Here is a 15,467-nt window from a genome sequence, read left to right on the forward strand (position 1 = left end):
GCTTTGCACCTGTTATGCTTCATAACCGGTTATTGTAAACTATCTGACGTTGTACGTTCGTTTATAATTAAGACTGTGGACCAAACAACACATAAACAAAAGGGCTCTAGTATAGCATATACGTATGAGCAAAATTATTACAGAAAAGGGAACCAAATTCATTCGTGCTATTTCGCAAAATTTGTATTAATCGATTATTAGTAACCATAATCCCAAGTAATAAATTAATAGAAATTACTTTCTGTTGAGATTAATCGCCATCAAATTCTAATTAAGAAAATTAATTTTCTACATCTAATAGTTTATGATTCGTATATCGAATTGAATATTTTAGTCGTCGATTTGAATATTTCAGAGCCTTCCAAAAATATATACATAGCCGAGCTCGACTTGTAACATTGCTCGTATCTCTTTTATCAATAATTTCCGTTTACAACGAGCATAAGCGATCGCGCAAACGAAATCACGATTCCGCCAGCTGCCTTTCGCAATAACAATAAAATCAATCTCGCCATGGCGCGTATTACGTTCCCGCGATGCGAAAGGCTCGTCGGAAGAATCATGAAAGCGGCTGCGAAAAAAATGGCACGCGAGACGACAATGGCAACCGAACGTCCCGGTACCCAATGAACTCTAGCATCCGACAGTTTCATCAGTGCCTGCAGCCGTTCTGATCTCCCAACCGGAACTTTCATTCTTCCATCGATCAGAGAAATCGTAGTCCCGTTCGCGATTACACGTATCTACCAATCCGTTGACATGTCGCTCGTGTTCGTGTCACAGTTGCATCACGCGGTTCCCATTACAATGTACCAGACGCGCGCTACGACGAAAAAGACGAAGGAATGTCATAAGAGAACGACCGAAACTCAATGAGTGAAGAGATGAAGAAGTGAAGTAGAGATTTCTGGGTGATTAGAGGGAGCGCGGGAAGAAATCATCGAGCGCGTGATCCATAGTGCGCTTTCTAAACCGAGCGTAAGGTAAATCTCCCATCGGTAAATCGCGGAGCGATTACGCGGCGTGCAGCCCGAGGCTGTAACGAGTCCCGTGACTCGCCACTGCGTGAAGCACGAGGTTGATCCCTTGATTCGCTACGTGCTCGAGTCGATTCGTTGCGGTTCGCGGACCAAAACATCGACAGTAGGAGTTCCTTTCTCCGGAAAATCCGGTCGCCCGCCAATTGCGACTGTTCATCGCGCTAAAAAGAAGCTACGGTGAAAGAGAAGGTAAACGGTGAACGATACACTTCACCACGATGAAAACGAGGATCCTGGGACTCGGATGGATAAGAGTCGGAATAGGAGCGGAACAGAGAGGCGCTGATAGTCGTGTTGCCTTGGCATGAGAAACCTTCACCTCCGTTCCTCGCCATTCCGGACGCGGCCAAATGAATTCGTTCCGAATGCAATTCGCAATTTGTCGTTAACGCTCGCGAGCTGAGAGACAAATGCTCCTGCACTGTTGCGTTGTAAATGCTCATCGCGGTGTAATTAAGTTCGAGCCTCGTGCAACACGGACCGCGTGTTCGTTGAATAAGAATGCTGTGTACCCGATTTGGCTGAATAAACTGTCACGTACAGGCTGCCACCGATCGATCGTCGGCCTTGCGACCCAACGTTTCGACCGCCGTTGTTTACGATTAATTGATACGATTTCGTCCGGTGCAACGGACCTGTGCATGGATCCCGGCGTGAAGATCGCAAACATTCCTATTTGAAAAGCGCGTCCAAGTTTATAAATTAATTATGCGTCGGCTCTAGAATTCATATTATATTGGAAAATTAGTTATTTACACAAACCTGTGTAAATAATCGAAAGCTTATATTTGAAACATTTAACTACGCAATTATGTAACTACATGTTGTATTATGTGCAATACATAAGATAAAACGAGAGTATCATCTTCGCTAGACAAGATGCAGAATATTTACATAGTTGCAAAATATCCACATACATAATTTGCATTTTGTCTGGACAGGTATGCAAAGCAAGATCTGTGTCAAGGAAATATAAATGCAAAAAGAAGCAATAAATTTTGTAATTCGAAATGTCATGCCTCTTGCCTTTATAAGGAATAATTACATATGCATAATAAATTGTATTGTAATCGTTATCTAATTAATTTCGAGATACAGCTTTTCTCGGCGAAAGAATAAGTTAGGGAAACAAGCTTTTTACTCAAATTATAATTTAATAAAAAAATTGTGAGACGATAACTAAAATCTTATACCCTTATTGATCGTGTAAATTTGATTAGTAAGTAACATTTATTGTAAATAGAATCGATTGATAAAATCGAAAAATCTAATCTTTAAATATCAACAACATTTTATACATATATTTGTACTTAAAAAGGAAAAAAAGAGCAAATAGGTATAAAAGCGTACACAACTGTAATCAAATTAACAAGTTGTTCTGTGATTGGTGTGAAATGAAATTTACTTGTCGCAGAGGAACGGAAAATTGTAAAGGGATAAAGTGAAAATAGACGAACAGGAAAAGAGCAAAGAGAAAATGGCGAACAGTTATCTCGGCACGAGGAACCTTTTCCTCCATTCACAGTATGTATTGCGGACATGTCCAAATGAATTCGTTCCGTATACAATTTACAATTTGTCGCAAGGCGTACGTAAAGTGAGATAAATGCTTTTTCATACCTTAGGACAACGCCAAAGAATTAAGTTTCAATTTCGCCGAATAAATTAGTGTAAGATATATATATATATACGTATACATTGTGTTTACGCTATTAGTTTGCAGCATTTTTCTCGTAAATGATGAAAAAGGATGAATGGTTCAACGTGACCTACGTATTTATACATATATTATTTATACATATGTATTTTGCGGTTACAATATTTTTTTAAATGCCTGTTATTTTATTCACAATTTCTTTTTGTCTTTTTTTGCTTACATCGTCATTTCACGAAAAAAGATATTAACATATAAACTGATCAATCAGGCGTGATCATGGCATGATCATCTGGTAACATTATCGAAAACTGATTAATTTGAAGGATATTTTATCCTGAATTGTTTAGAGGAAGACATAATGCCGTTGTATTTGTGTTTTATTACACAGCTTTGTCTTATATACGATAAATTCTACAAAAATAAAGTTAAAATATCTTTTAAACTAATGAGTTTTCACTGCATGTTATCCTAATACTTTTCTTCGTAGAATGTCGATAAATAGTACATACATTTTTGCGATAAATCTATCATGAATATATAGTTCACTCCGAGCCATTCATCCTTTTCCTGTTTCATGTTTTCCTCATACTTATCGTTCACGCTAAGATATAACGTGAACACTCTGTACATAACCGTCAGTGTTAGTATTATCTGAAGGTTTAAAATATTGATGAGAATGTGGAATAAGAAAAACGATGAAAGATTATATTGTTACTAAAAGATAATCTGTAAGTCAAATGTTTAATTGGATACATGCATATTCTTCTTATTTAATTTAGCAAATTATACCTACACCCATTATGCAAGGAAAAATTAGCAGCAAATCTTGAACGACAATAATTATGTAATTGGGAAAAGTATACAGATGATCTATTTCTATATACTTGTACCAAGACTTTCAATGAATGCAAGGAAAAGATTGGAAGGAATAAGGACGGCGATATTTTATTTGGGAATTACTTAACAATGCATTTGTTGTTCATTGTTTCATTTGGAAAGTGCAAAAAGTGATGTAAGTTACACAAGGATGTGAAACCGCTACGTGCAAGAGATTTATTTCGTTCCTTACAAATAAATCATTGAGGAGTGTGCAAATATTTACAATTAATTACCAATTACGGTAGATATCATACCTGTCGTAAATAATAAAATAGAAATCATTCGTCCTAAGAAAGATGTAATTTTATAAAGAAATAATTGCAGATAAATTGCTATAGGTAAAGTGATTAACGCGATTATTTCAAGCAATTATAAATACAAATATTAAATAGTTGCTTTCTAAACTAGCGTTTGCTTTTTGATGTTTCATAATTTATTAAAAGAATTTTCAAATAATACGCGGATATAACGTACTAATATAATTTGGCAATCAAATGTTAAAATGTCTTCAAATGTTTATGTATCGTATAAATTGTTAAGCTTATAAGTAAAATTTGAAGACGTTAATCGAATAAGAATTTTCATTAAAACGTTTTATTAGAATTTTTACTCAACTAAGATCGCTACTTTATAATTTAGTTTTCCAATTCAAAACCTTTTAATTGCACGCAATATAAAATTATATCAAAACTTTGGATTTGTAATATTTAAATTATATGCGCATGTCTTCGCTTCTCTATAAATATTTAACAGGATTTTCAACGTATCACTGGCGGCATTTTTTAAAGTTTGGACAAATTGGTATTCTTTTTTCGCAAATGTTAATCACACCGTCGTTAAAAACGAAATAAATTCTTAACACCTGGTGCACGTGCTCGTTCGTGCACATTACGATCCAGTGCCGCATACGCTAGATCGGAAAGTGCATTCATGGAATCATGCATCAGGAGAAATTTTCTTGTTGCGTGGTGCACAGGGCCATGAGGGACTTTCGTTTCCGATATTCTCTTTTCGAATGAGCAATAACTTCCTGAATTTTCTGACACACGGTGTCGTGTCCTATGCGTCATCGTTCGTTCATGTCAGCTGTGAAAATATTTCAGTCGATTTTGTTACTTTCTATTGCACGAGTGAGAGCAAAAATTATTTCATTAGGAAAAAGAATGAAAGGAAAAGAAGATAAAAAAGCCAGAAATATGCTTTAAACGCATGTAAACTCGATATAATATGTTTTGCAGATATAATACTATAGTTTTTAAATATTTCAAATATGTAAAAATAAATTACAAAAAATGAACATAAACGAACAATTAAAACAGTAATTATCTATCTCTATTTATTCATATAACTTAAAAAATTTTACTGCATATTTCTAAAGTTACGTTTTATGTGCGTATACTTTAATATTACTATTAAATTTGTACGTTTAAGTTGTGGGTGATAAATTAGTACACATTAATTTATCAGGTACTATTTCAATTGTTCGTTCAATCGTTGTATTCAGTATATTTATACTATTTATTAATGGAATAGAATAAAAGGTATAACATATGTGAAAAATATATGTATACAAAAAGAATAATTTGTAAGAAGTATGATATTTTACGTAACAGTGCGAATCCTTCGTGGTAATATTATTAACTTTAAAAAAAAACGTAGAAATGATTTTAAGTGAGAAGATCTCTTTCAAACTTTTGGAGTTCACAGAATAGGAAACTCTTCGTTTATTCAACTTTCACTTCAAATATTTGGCATAACTAGTAGAAACATTTGATAATGTAAAGAATCAACTTCTACATTTGAGCAAAACCTTTTTTATATAAAACCTTGTGCCTCGTGTACGTGCCTCATAGTGAACGTTATCATGTTTCGTACGTGTAACACGTTCGTCGAAATAAATTGGTACTTGCAATTGAAATTATTCTGCACCATATACATTTGTTTCAGTATCGTAATTATATTTCGATCAACGAATGAATGAGATCTTTTCACGAGGAATTTCACCAAGACGTTACGTAACAAACGGGGTATCCTCCCCCGTTCATCGTTTTTCTGTTACGACGTTTCTTCAAATAAGGAGAGAGAACTAAGGAAGCAAATATTAGCGAATGATTTATGTAACGTAAAAAAAAATGTTGTTCATCTTGCAAAATGTCACGCTTCGTGCGTCTATTAGTATGATCAATATTTGTCGTTAACGTTTCGTGTCGTGACCAGATGTAGATACTTGCGTACTGACTTTCTTTGGAGGAAAGAGAAACAAAAAGTGGGGAGAAAACGAGTTCACGCGATTAACGCTCGTGTAACAATTTCCAAAAATCGAGCTGTTACCACAGGAATCTCGTATCGGGACCACTTTCTTATTGGAAAGGACGCCATTCACTTACGAAACCAGAATTCTGACATACTCCCTGGGGCTCGTTCATGGCCCACATACGAATATCTTTTTGAATATGATTTCCGGACATTTTTGCAAGATTGTATATTCGCGGACCGGGGTCACCTACTTTTCGTAATTTTTACGTTGATACTCGTATGCTCGCTCTATCGCGGATACACGAAACGTTATTTTACGAAGCAACTTTGCCCAACGCCGATGAAATCTCGAAATATCGTTTGTGAACCGAAATGGAAAAGTTTCGTCGTTTGAGAAAATTTGCTTACCCTAAACGTTCAATTCGAAGTCAAAAGAATCTATCTGGTAAGAATTTTGCCCGCCAATTTCGGCCAATGACATTCTTTTAACAATCGTCGTAATTCAACGCGTCACGTCAAATGAAATTTTCATCGAATGTGATTTTTATTTTTTGCGTGAAATAATTATTAAGACACTCGAATAATTGCAATAAAATAATAACACAAAAAAAAGAACAAACGTAGTTGTTTCTTTTTAATTATCTGAACGACTCATTGTCAGTTATTCTTACGTGAAATCGTAAAATTACAGAATTCACTGATTACTATTAGTTTGCGAATTATTTTTCCCCTAGCAATTATGCCCTATGCATCATTCTACTGTGTCGTGATACATAACAGATCCGTGTGATCGTTCAATCCTGTTCGATCTATCTGCCTTTCGAACCGAACAACTTCTCGTCCAAGTTCCGCAATTCAATTCGAATACGATCTGCCAGTGTCACGGCTACGTAACGAGATGGAAGGGCAAAAGGCCAAGGTGTCGAGCTGTCACACGTGGTCGAAGGCCTAACCGATCGTAACCGTAACCAGACAATCCAGATTCCTGCACCCTTCCGTTGCTAGACGATACGGAGCGTGAAATCAGGTTCGAGTTCCTGTAATGACCAAATCAATGCACGGCTACGTACACGGTTCAATGATCCATGTGATATAACGACGTTTTATTTATGCTTATTTACCGCTTATCCATGCTATCGTAACATTGATTGAAAATATACTTTTAAAATAGCTATTAGATCGACGTATATGAAATATCGGTTCTACAAATTTTCAACCAATTTTATCCATTAATAGTTTCACTGTCACAGTATTTCTCGGTGATTTACGTTATTAAATTTTGTTCAATGATTAAGATAAGATAAATGTCTAACTAAACTAAAAGATTAAGACTAAAAGATTAAAGGATTAAAAGATTTTCAACGATGCGAATGGATTATTCAATTAGAATACTCGCATCTTGCATTATAAATCAAATTTAACGAGGTTCTTAACATGTTAAATATATTTAACAAGAATTTTATCGGTTTTATTATTCGTTACATTGGATTGATACACGTGAAGTATCATCGCGTTTCGTCTCAACAATTGCAATACCGAAGAAATCACTAAATGTTGTCAGTTTCTTCCGATACGGTTGTTTAGTCAAACGAATTTAGCAAAATCGAGCAGGTGTATGCACGCAAAAGGCTTTATTTCAATTGTATAAATGCACACCGACACGTATCTATACCCAATTTGCTTCGGCGCTATTTTTAAGAGAACCGGTTTTGTAAATTTCATTGAAATGTGCAAACATTCGCCTTCCTATTTCGTTGTTTCAGTTTTGTTAAATAAACCGCATTGTTCTGGCGAACCATATAAGTTTGCTTAAAGGGGAAAGCCAGGAAATAGCATCGAAACAATAGTCTCGAACAGATTATTGGAAATAATCCAAAGTAAGCGGTAAAAGAAGTCAAATGAAATTCATTATTCGTCGCCTGATGCAAATAAGAAAAGCAAAGAAAATAAACGAATGGCTTCTGCGTGGGTTAAACGATATGCAAAAGCCAAAACGTGTGGAAATAGTGTCATTACTTCAAAGAAATAACTAGAATTAATCAATAGAGTAGATTTGAATTGAAAAAATTATAAATTCGACGAATTCTAGCTATCATTATAATACAAATATATTAATCAACCGTCTTCACGAAGAAATAAAAATTACATGGTAAATGATCATTCTTATTTGTTACGACAGCAAGGCGAAAGTAATACAAACTCATCCTCAGTATTTGCAATTAATTTAATAATTACGCTTATTTATATATTGCGTAAATTTATCGTTGGTAATTTATTATTGGATAAACTGTTGGAAAACGATTTAATAAACAAATAGCGATGTATCGCTTGCCTACGTTGCATTTAATAATCGCATTTCATCGAACAGTAGTCATGGTATTACAGGCTGTGCAAGGAAAATAAAGTCATAAAACGTTATGAGCGTCGTCTTTGGGGAAGGAACGAAAAAACGAAGGCAACAAATTCGATACTCTCGAACCACAAAGTTGATTGCTTTATGTCGATTCCCGTCGAGTGGAGTCGAAGACATTTCACGGGAACGAAGAACCGACGGCCGGAGAAAGTATCTTCTCCTACCGTGTCCAATCTCTCGTGCTCTCCGCTTCGTTCAGGCATTTCGTATATTTTAATCTTCTTATTGGAAGGAATGGATTTCATCACGTAATACCTGCGTATACCACGAAAAGTCGTCCGATCGAGTAGTTCGTAACGCTACCCTACTGGCTTGTTCACGAAAGGATAGCTTCGCGCACCGAAGGCGCTACGTTAGAGACTTTCCCTGTTTTACATTCGTTCTACATTAGCAAGCAATTTTTCGGCGGTCGTTCGTAAAACACCAGAGAGTTTTTCGAAGTGGAGCACGCGTGAAATTTTTGTGAAAACGAGCGCTGCAACCGTGTGACCGAAATCGGTGAAATTCCGCGTCCAGGTCGATGAATGGTAAGAAGAGTTTTGTCGAATCTAAATATACCAAAAAATCCGTAATTCATAGCAAATTCTTTTTTTTACTTCACTTATAATACTACATTTAGGAAATTACGTTCACACGTCTTTTGTAGAAATGTTTTAGACTCATTGCTAAGAAATGATAATCATATTGCTAAGATATAAAAGAAGGATATAATAATGACACGTATTGTAATTTGGTTCTGTGCGTTATAATTTGTGACAAACGAGCTTCGCTCTTATAGAAAGTTTCAAGGATATTGCCTTTAATAAAGCAGTTCCTAGATTGCATTCTGTAGTTATGTAATTATCTATGTAATTGTGCAATTATCTACGAACACGCACATATGAATGTATTTATGTAAGTGAATCTGACAAGTAAAAATATTATGTCATTCGAAGAATCATTCAACATATATATATATATATACATATATGTATCTAAAGAATAATAAATTTTCAAGGTACCGGAAAAATATTTGTTACCTACAATATTATCAAATAGTAATGCAGCATTATTACCGTTTTAACAGATTGCTGCTGTTCATAATGACATAGCTATTTCTAGTCTTCGATTATAGGTTGTAGTTAGAGAAATTTTAGGATCGCTGCCATCAAGGAAGCTAATAATTATATTTGCGTGGCCGTGCGATCGAATTTTCTTACGTGTGTACCTGCTTTCATGTATAACAGGGTCAAGCGTGACTTTGTTTTCAGATCGAAGATATGCAAATATCTTTGGAGTTTGAACTGCGACCAGACAATTCGAACCACCAGCTTCCTGGAGAAAATGAACGATGAGTTAATTTTCCTATTACGTGAATTCCTTCACGGCGTAATTGACGTGACGCCATTGTTAATGATTTGATGACGGAATAATATTAACTACGCGTTACATGACACCCCGTCGTCCTCAATAATAACAGTGATAAAGAACTCTACCAGCACCGGTTGCATAATTAAATAAATTAATCCGATAGAAGCGTACCAACGACTAGATGCCAGATTTTTTACAGATAAAACCTCTTATCATTTTACTTTTCATTTCGATATTTTTTTGTGTCTGTAATTTTTTTGTGATTGTAATTTTAATTGGGAAATTCTATCTAATAGTTATTTTAATTGTAGAAGTTTCTAATCTAATCTGTTATTTTTATACGTACATACATATTTACTCGAGGTACAAAGCATTTTCCTATTTTTCACGGCAACAGGCAAAGTTTTCTGAAAGATGGTGCAATCTCAAAAAGCAGAGCTCATTGTGTATTAATTTCAAGGCCACGCGGGGCACATCGAGTCTTGAAGTATTATATAACAAACATGCTGGCTGCTTGGTGATGCTACAAACCCGAAAGTTCTAAAACTGGTGTCGCGTAAAGAGTAGGAAAACGAAGCTCAAGAATGTATTAGGTCAGCAAGTTCGAGAAGAAGCCGCGCGAACTCGCATCACCTTTCTTTTTTCTGATGAATATTTCAGCAGAAAACGTTGTAAACTGTGTCGTCTTGCAATACCGACTTTTAAAGTTATTTGATCAAATAAAACGAGCCCCTGGTCACGAAAGTTTGCTCGTTACCCCATAAGACGCATTAATTTACATCGCGTCGTTTGAAAAACGCCAGTCTTACGATTCTTTTCTTTTTTTTTTTTTTTTTTAAGTCGCTGACGATTCCACTGCGATGAGACGTATATCACTTGAATGAATTTTGCGCTGTATTACGTTCTTTTTTGAGTACTTAGTATTATATTTGAAACCTATGTAGATACGTATTTGAAGACATGTAATTATAGGTGTGAGAAAACTATTATTCCTATTTTACTATATTACTTTTATATATTACTATATTACGTTTTGTTATAAAATATTTTTGCCACAAAAGAGTAAGGTAAAATTTATGGTCGCTTACAGTCAGAAAGTCTACGTACAATTAAGTAAAACAATTACAATTCAGTTGAACGCTTTAATAAACTTTTCCCTATTTTCGTTATGAAAATACTTAAAAAGAAATTGCTAATCCTTCCGCTACATTTTCATCGATACGTTTGATAATCCAATTATAGTTACATAAATAATGAAAGCAGGAAATATTTGTTTATTCCGTTTGTAATCGTAATAATTTTTTTATCGATCTTCCCACAAGAAATCCTTTTCCGTTTGAAATTACGAAGAAACTATATAACAATCGACAGCGAGCACGCTCCAACAAAATGAAAGTATTCCCCGATAAATATTAGCTGAGTCCATTTTGTAGAGCGCAGCATTTTGAAAGTGAGAGTTCAAGTAAATTACCTTTCATTAACCCTGCAAACAACTGTGAATCTAAATTTCATTTCCAGATAGATTATTAACACAAGAATACACTGTGTCATTTAATTTTCTTCAATTTTTAATACCACAACACTCGATATTTGTAAAACCGTTTCATCATCAGCTGATATGGAAAGTCGCGAAAAAATTAATTACAGTGAGAAATCTCGTGCAATTTGCCACTTAAGCGTCCTTCAAGAAGAATCTATAACAAAGAAATTTCCATCCTTTCTCTGTTATTCCACCAATAATTTTATCGCTACGATCTCTTTGTGCTACACTCGCTGTTCTTTCCTTAAAATGTAAAACGCGCCATTCTCTACAGGAAAGAAAAAAAGAAAAATATACTGCTTTGCAACGGAAAGAGCAGTTTCAATTCATTAACTCGAAACAGTAGAACAGCCATAGTCGTATACGCAGTGCGAACGGTCACGAACGAGGCGTAACTAATTTTCCTTAACGGAAGCCGTCGTATCGAGCCCTTATCGTATCCGTAACGCGGCGCGATAGCCTGGCGAATTAATTCAAATCCAAGTGGTACGTACAGCCGGCGAAAGGTATCGCTCTTGCTCTTTATTAAACGTCAGATTTTTGGCAATGTAGGTCGTTCGTTTAATTTCCGCATCAGTCAAGGACGAGCCGTCTCGACGACCGGTGTCCCGTAAAACGCAACCGAAGGAGGGAACGGATAGATCACGGATGAATATGATTCGACGAAGAGGAGAAAGGCAACGAGTAAAAGTAGGTAAAAGCGAGAAACGAAGGAACGTGGAACGTGCAAGCCTGAGAAACAGACAAGAAAAAGAAAGAGGAAGAGGATAGAATCGAGCCAATGGCAACCGAGGAACAGAATTCTCGTGCTGTTCCCAGCCTTGTCTGCTTCGTTTTCTCGACGCAAAATGAAACTATTGCTCTATCAATCGGTATTGTCTCCCTCTCTCCTTCGCTGTCCTTCCGTTCTTTTTCTCGCTCGTCCGCGGCAAGGAAAGAAAAATCGAGACTCGTCCCTTCATTCGTACCTTCGTTTGTTGCCCGTTCTCTTCCTGTCCATCCTTTGGAACACACCGGCTGACCTTTTCGCGCTTACCAGCGTTCATGCGCGCGCGACAGAGCGCGTCTTTCACGAACTTCACGAGGCTGCCAAGCTACGAAGCTCGGCTAAGAGGAGTAAGCCTGTACACCCGCTGGCTGCTGGGATACCAAAGATTCCTTCAGAGATTGCGGACGGAATTTCGCTGTAGTGACGGACGAACTTGCCCCCTTTCTCTCCCCTGCCGTGTCTTGTCTTATCTTAGCCCTGCCGGTATTATAGCCCCAACCACTTCACTGTGGCCCTCCGCGCCACGGCGGACCGGTATCCCTCCGTAGACAGATAAAATTCCAGGAAAAGCGAAAAGGCCCTCCGCCGACTCTACTACTCTCTTTTCCTCTGGAAACTTGAACCAGCCTCACCACCGTCGAAACTACGCGGCCGTATCCTATATCCTATCGGAACCCCGAACACCCCTTCCGCACAGACAGACTTTAAATCGAAAGATCTTCGCTTAGATGGATCCAGCGTCACGTTTCGCCCTTGCTCGATATCCTGTCCTACTGAATCGATTTCGAATCCTCGCGAACGCTCTAACCTAATAATTCTTACGGGTTACGGTTCTTGGTAAAGGGCCGACGATACTTGGTAATTGAATTGCGTTTCGGCCAACGAGGATCGATGGTTCATCGACACGTGGAACTGGCAATTTTTGGTCAGTCTTTGGATAGAGATCGGTAATTTTTCAATTTTTTAAGATTCCATTTATGGATGTTCTTGAGTTGAGAATTTCACAGGATGACGAGTTAGGCATATTCGATGAATTGTTTAAATTTGATCTTTCTCAAAATCTACGACGAAGAAACTAGACGAGTAGAGAAAGAATAGATTTACTTTTGCCTGGTGAACGATATCTTGCTGATCGTTCTACTCAAGGGTTACCTGTATTTCAATAAAAGATTTACAATATTTGTGTAACATGGATGAACGACATATAACAGGTAGAGTAATAACAAGTTTTCTCATTGTACCTTTTTTCACGATTTACAATTAGATTCTTTTAGCTTTTGTAACGTCGATGTATTTGTTGTATTGCTGTACTCGATATATTTCAATATTATGTGTTATTTGATGTAATTCATTAAACTTCAATTATTTCATTTGGAAAGTTGCTTGAAATCTGTGTTTGAATTTTCGACAATTTATCTGACAAACAAATTAATTTAAAAAGGAGATTTATATAATATTACGGTATCGATGCGATTCAATTGTATTTTGTTAAAATTGGAGAAATATTTATTTTTGCACGTCGAATGAATTTAACCATCGACTGTACAACGTTTCTTTTAATAAAAGTTCCATAAAAATTTTTGACCGTAACGTTTTGGTCCGTATTGGGTTTCGTGGTTAGAATCGAATATGTCTACATCCCCATTTTTTTATTTCTTTTATTTTTCTACCTATACCTTACTTTTTGTTCAATTTCTGCTTGGTTACTGTGACCCTCCATTACCAGAAAACTCGACTCAATCATCGATTTGTGTATTTACCTTGCTTTTGGAAAATCGAATCACGTGCACAAACCAACGTTTTATTCTACATTGTACGTAGAACCGTGTTTCGGAAGTTGCGAGAAAAGCAAGCATTGTTAAAAATCTGTAATACTTACAGTCACTTGCAAAAGTTGTTATATACAATAACATTTCTATCTATTAATATGTAACATAATAACAACTATATCGTAACAAGATACGTCAATCCACAGAAGTATTTGAACTAATAAAAAAACGAACCGTGAAATTCACAAAAGATCGTAAAATTTCAGTATCTTAGATCATTAATTGTATTAATATTTCGTAAGGTTTCCTTCTTAATTATCTAATCTTCAAATAGATTAAATAATGAAATGGAATATAATGGATTATAAAATATAGCAGATAATAGATAATAACGATGATAGAAGAATTGATCTAATAAATCAGTTCTTAATCTTCTCATAGAACGCACTAATTTTGCATTGTCTGTCTTTATCTGGATGTACAACTTACTTTCGCTCATTCATATTTTACGTCTTACGCTGTTTCCTGTAACTCGCAATTTCATTTTGATTCGTACAAAATCCCATTGAACGCAATGGTATTAATGATAAAAGCGTAATTCTATAAGGGTAAGAATAGAGTGAAAAATTTTCACATTTACCATCTTTGATTGATCCGTGCTGATACCTTTTATGGTATATTAACATATTTGAGGACGTTTTGTGCATTTAATGACTTCGATATTGTACCGCTGCATATTAATTTCTCATTAAAACTCTAATTATCATTTTTAATGAAGACTTCGAAAAATGTTTGGTCACATAAAAATGTTATGCACATAAAAATGTACCAAACGCAAGAACAATTTTTCACGCGTGTTATTTAAGAAAACAATTCAATATAATCCGCGTATATTATTCACAGTAATGAATCTGCTGCCAGAACTTTTTAAATAGTTTCACTGAAACACAATTTCAGTTATAAAAAGACGATTCTCTCTCGTTCAATATTAATCATCCAGGGAAAATACTCTCTTTACGCGTTCGTATGAAATTCATAAGTAAAATCCAATTGTAAATGCGAATGTAGAACGTGAGTACTATGTCGAGTATCACCTGATCACGATTTATTTATAAACTTTCTTCTATTGCTTCAATTTATTAACTATAAATGATGCTAAGTTAAAAAAAAAGAACAATTGAAAGTTAAGTGAAAACATAAACAGATCACAAGGAACCGTAGAACTTAAAACAGCGATACCAAATAACGCTAGTACAGTAATTAATTTTCACCGTGTACATTTTCATCAGAGACTGTAGTCTAATGGATAAATTATATAAAATCAATCATTCCGACTATATACTAGATCAAACGATATTATAATACAATATCGTTGTGACATTGTAACATTGGAAAATGCAATGATTCAAAAGTTAATTATAAACAAATAACAAACAATTATAAAATTTTTCTTCCCTCAGTAAGAAGAGATAATTTCGATAAACCTCTAAACAATATTTAAAACACTTTATACGTCAATTTCTGTTCAATAAATAAACTCTTCTCACATCAATCATGCACCCATTCTTTGTCATCGCTTTTCCATTGCTTTGTTGTACGTTCAATACATAGCACTTTCTCCGCTTCATCTTTGCAACCCATAAAGAAATTTTGAATATTTATGAACGATACGAATGCTTCAGTCTGTAATTAAAAGCATTGTAGGAACAATCGTGGAGAACGTTTCGTTTTAAAATAACAACGGGCATCGCATCGAGTTCCGAATAACATCAATTCCACGAGGCTCAAATATAC

The sequence above is a fragment of the Bombus vancouverensis genome, chromosome 7, assembly GCF_051014615.1.
Source record: "Bombus vancouverensis nearcticus chromosome 7, iyBomVanc1_principal, whole genome shotgun sequence".
Taxonomy (NCBI): Eukaryota; Metazoa; Arthropoda; class Insecta; order Hymenoptera; family Apidae; genus Bombus; species Bombus vancouverensis.